The sequence below is a fragment of the Aedes aegypti genome, unplaced genomic scaffold, assembly GCF_002204515.2.
Source record: "Aedes aegypti strain LVP_AGWG unplaced genomic scaffold, AaegL5.0 Primary Assembly AGWG_AaegL5_hic_scaff_1724_PBJ_arrow, whole genome shotgun sequence".
NCBI lineage: Eukaryota > Metazoa > Arthropoda > Insecta > Diptera > Culicidae > Aedes > Aedes aegypti.
This window is the reverse complement of record NW_018735184.1, coordinates 11,892-16,650: the sequence shown is the minus strand read 5'-3', so window position 1 is coordinate 16,650 and position 4,759 is coordinate 11,892. Positions and strand designations below refer to the sequence as shown.

Here is a 4,759-nt window from a genome sequence, read left to right as displayed (position 1 = left end):
GAGACACGCCAAAAATGTCATTTTTGTTACGCTGTGACATGGTCGGTGTTTAGACAAACTGTACCAAAGTGTTTTTTAATAGTGTTAGGAAAACATACTCCAGGCATTCGACACCGCATCTAAATCTTTGCATTATTTGCTTTAATAATGGAACTTATCAATTTGATGATACATCATCTAGTCCGGTCTGTCTGAAACACCGACTATATTATCCCAGGATTTTCTACAGATAATTTTTATAGTTATCGTTCCACCAATTTCTTCAGTTTGTACAGGAGTTCTTAAAAAAATCTCGAGTATTTTTTATAGTTAGTTGCATTTTTACAACCTAAGCGCATTTTACGGATCCTTGTGAATTTTACTGTAATACAAATGTAAATTATATAATGTAATACTGGTAAATTAGAACATAGAAATTCCCCTACAAAATCTACAGAACGGGCGATTTTTTTGAAAATTGTATAAAATTACCATACTACAATGAACCTCCGTGAGTCGATGTTCCATGACTCGATATCGATGCACGGAGCAATACTAAACACAAAATTTCATGGTTACTATGATGATCCCCTCATTCAGCTTTTCCAAAATATTTTCTGTTCCATGAATCGATATTTCCATGAGTCGATGGTCCCTTCAGATTAGAGATGGGAAAAACGGCTCATTCCAATGAACGGATATGATCCGAATCACTCATTTTAGTGAACCAGATCTTTTGAACGGTTTAGTGGCTCAATGCTCACAAAAGAAGAACGAACTGAACCGCACAGAAAAAGAGCGGTTCACTCCCTGTTGCGCGACATGTGTCGTTCCTTTCGTATTTTACTCTCATTGTTCCTATCTTTTTCCCCAGAAAACACACGCACGATGCACTCGGGCCGATTCCGAATCAAAAGAAAGAAGCAAAAAATATGCTTGCTATTCAAGTGGCACTTTTTCTCTCTATCTTCATCTTCCTGTGTGTAAGTGGGTGGGCAAACTTGTTTTTCTATGCTGCTGGAGAGCGCAGAGAGCACGGTGCAGCGAAAAAACTTTGCTTGCATGTGTAACGTGGCGTGTAAAGCAAAGGCACGTATAAAGCGTGTAACAAAGCAGAACGAACAAAGGAGAATAGGGGAGAAAAGCGATTCGTTCTTTTTCCGGTCACTTTTTATCTGACCGTGCTGATCAATGACCGATTCTCGCAAAAATGAGCTACGATCACTCGTTCTTTTGAGTGAACGGATCTTCTGAACGGATTCGTCTGCCCATCTCAACTTCAGATATCGATTCATGAAGGCTTGGCTTTAGCTTAATTTGCATTACCGAACTGTTGAGCTGTTGATATTTAGGTGAAGATTAAACTCTCTGGTGGTGCCCAAACATCAGTTTTCATCTTCAGTTCTCCAGATTTGACCGTGTCATTCTAAATGACTCAGACCGGATTCGTAGAAACGGATTACGGAATCAACGAGCCCATCACTGCTTTGTGCCGGGAATGCACAAAGTTTCATCTATTCGATTATTTTCCATCTCAGTTCAGTATTCAATAGCAGACTTAGACGTTTTTCTCTACATACGGAATCTAAGTGAGCAAAATTGTGTCGCAATTAGAGTGAGTCCCAGTCCAATAATTTTAAAAGTTTTAAGGATCTTCTTGAGTGTTGTTTTTTTTTTGGTTCTCGGTCATCTTCTTCAATACAACGAGTGACGAATACTGTTGCGTATGAACTTGACAAATGATTTCTTCTCTCGTAGCTCTGTATAAGTATTTATTGCGTAGAAATGTCGATTTGTATTCATATTTTTATGTATGTTTTTAATCTGTATGTAATCCATTGTATTTTGTTTTCGAAAAGATATGGGGATTTCACGCCTTTTTGATTGGACTACTGTTCATGCAAAAGGGCTTTTCCCCATCTTATCTCAAGAAGACATCGATCAGTTGAGGTATGACAAATAATTAATAAATAAATAAGTAAAAAAGTATGAAAGGTTACCTACCTTCATTGATCGTTTCCAGATGGTCGCCGCCCTCGATAATCGGTTCTATTCGCACCAGCGGATTTTGGAAGACCAGTATCGCACTCCTCTCATTTGGTGTGGTATCGAAGCAAGCCTCACTTTGTGATCGGCCGGAAACCGTTCATCTGCAAGACAAATCCTTCCTTTAGTATCCAAAAATGACAAAGAATTCCAATCATCCTTACCGTTGCACGCCAGATCCAGCTCGACCTTGGCGAATTGTACTTCCCTCTCGGTTATGGCACAGGTGTGGAACTGCACGCACGAGATCAGCTCCTTCTCGTCGTGCAGCTTGTTGTTATTTGGTATGATCTGATAGCACCGGATCAGAATGTCCCCGCGCAACCGCAGCGGATGTTTGATCTCGTAGATAAACTGCCGGGTGGTGATCGGTATCACGTAGATGTCCGACGTGAACAGACACCGGACGCCCTCGTAGATTTTGACGAAACTGCGCCACTCGCTGTTGACGCGTCACTGAGCGGTAGTGGAGGCATGGCGGCGATTCGACGATGATGGCCCGCAGGAACAGGGAAGCGGCGTTCATCTTGATGGTACCTGGACAGCAACCCCGGAGAAGTACTTGATTGTAACGCTTGTGCGAAGGGATCCGTAACGGGCCGGTTTATCGACTCTAGCGAATTTTCTGCGTCGAAATAGATGTCCAGATCGAGCCAGGTGGGCGTACGACGGCCACTGAGGTCCGCTGGGCTACCGGGAGATTGAAGGGCTTTGGTACGGTTGGATTGCGGAAAGTTGGAGCCGCATATTTTCTGATACTCCAGGTAGGCAGCGATGGCAGTTCCAAGACGCTGCTTGTCCTCCCTGAAAGGAGAATGAAGATACAGAGGATAAGTGTTTATTTATTGGAATGGAGCTTTTTCTCTTATAAGCAAAAATTTCAATTCCTCTGTTGAAAATTCTGAAATGATACTGGTTTTGCCCTGGGAGGGGGCACCGATTACTACACACGAAATATAGAACAATGTTTGTTTGAACTGCAAGATAACTCCAGCTTGCCAACAACAATCAAGGCAGGCTTGGGGAAAATCGCTAGTTTTTCTTTTGTTTGTGTACTTTCGATTTTTCCCGACAAACATGGAAAAAGGGCTACAGTTTTCTATGCACTAAATATTCATTTTTATTGGGAAAAGTAAAAAGATGCGTTTTTAAATGCTTTATATTCAATCCGATTGAAAGGTGCTCACGTGACATTACTTGCATTGTGTGCATGAATTTATTTTCATTCGATTTTTGTCACTTTTGATGAAATGCGAAAATGTGTTTTAATCAGTTACGCGCTTTTTCCATGTTAGTCCAATGTTTGAAGATCTGGGCTCACAGTGACAGTTCGTGACAGCGGAATCCCGGCTCACTATGACTACAGAAATTTTGTATTGGTTCTCCCTCCCAGGTTTTGCCTAATGGAATTAAAAAAAAAGCATTTATTTCGTTTCGAATGCATCCAAGTGTGCCAAGATCAACAACAAATCGAAGATTTGCATCAGAGATAAATGGCCCAAAATTCAACAGGTCACGGCGCCTACTTTAACCGAATGTTTATCTTCAATTTTGCGCCATGCCCACCAAAACGCTTGCCTTTGATGTTGATAATGATGATGATGGTTATGATTATCGATATTTGCGTAATTATTATTTTCTGATAATTAGGCATAGCCTCTCTCAAAGTGGCTACTGGCGCTGCTGGCGAGCGTAATCGAAAGGTTCACAAGATAGTTGCCCAGGGGACCAGTCCGGTCCAAACATGGCGAAATTTACGATCCATTACCCAAAAAAAGTAAAAAGATAGTGAGAGAGTGCGCCAAAGCAAAAAAAATATTTCCAAAGAAAGAAACCATAAAATATAATTTTGTCGCTTCACAGAGATCGTGCTTGGCCACACGAACGCTCCGAAGGTTTCCTGCAGCACCTTATGGCCCCGGTAAGTACTGATTTTCATAAATTATGCAAAATGAATTTTGACCATTTTTGGTACCGTCGACAAGTAGATACCGGAGTCGAGAGTGCGACCTGGCTTTACCTTAGAAGCGCTCACAGTTGCATGCCAAAAACGAAGTGACCTGAGCTAGCAGCTTGGAGACTTTGGCCAATTCCGGTGAGAGATACAGCGAAACGAAGTGCTGAAAGATCCAACTAATTGGACAGCTATTGGCACTTTGGGGCAAGTTGCGAATTATGGCGCATTAAAGCTGGCAGCTGACCGCTACGTGCGTTCGACCGATTGGGAAACGAGGCCTAGCTCTTGGAGAATTGGGGAGGGATCGAATATTCATAGTCTTTATGTTTGCTTTGGCGTAAGGGGTTATTACCCCAACTTGTGTTATTGTGTTGGGATGAAAAACTTGAAAATGATTTTTAAGCTCTTGAAGGAAGTTTTTCAAAACTTTTTGAATGAAGCTTTTGAAGCTTATAAATGAAGCTTTTTCAATCTTCTTGGATGAAACTACTTGAATGAGCTATTCAAGCTTCCTGAAATGAAGCTTTTCTAGCTTCTTGAATGAAGCTTTTCGAACTTCTTGAATGAAGCTACTCAAGCTTTTGAATGAAGCTTTTCAAGCTTCTTAATTCAAGCTTCTCAAGTCCTCTTGAATATAGCTTTTCAAACTACTTTAAGGGTAGTTTTTCAAGCTTATTGAATGAAAGCTATTCAGGTTTTTTCAAGCTTTTCAAAATTTTCTTGAAAGAAATTTTTCAAGTTGCTTCAATGAAGCTTTTCAAAGCTTCTTGAATGAAG

The 4,759-nt window shown here is 41.0% G+C and overlaps 1 long non-coding RNA gene across 1 annotated transcript; it reads right to left on the bottom strand.

The window, feature by feature from the left end:
• Positions 1-1,984: 1,984 nt before the first annotated feature.
• LOC110680660 lies at positions 1,985-2,584 on the bottom strand. The gene is made up of 2 exons (XR_002502962.1): positions 2,190-2,584; positions 1,985-2,129 (listed from the first exon to the last, which is right to left on the bottom strand). It is a non-coding gene; the product is annotated as an uncharacterized LOC110680660 (long non-coding RNA).
• Positions 2,585-4,759: the final 2,175 nt, after the last annotated feature.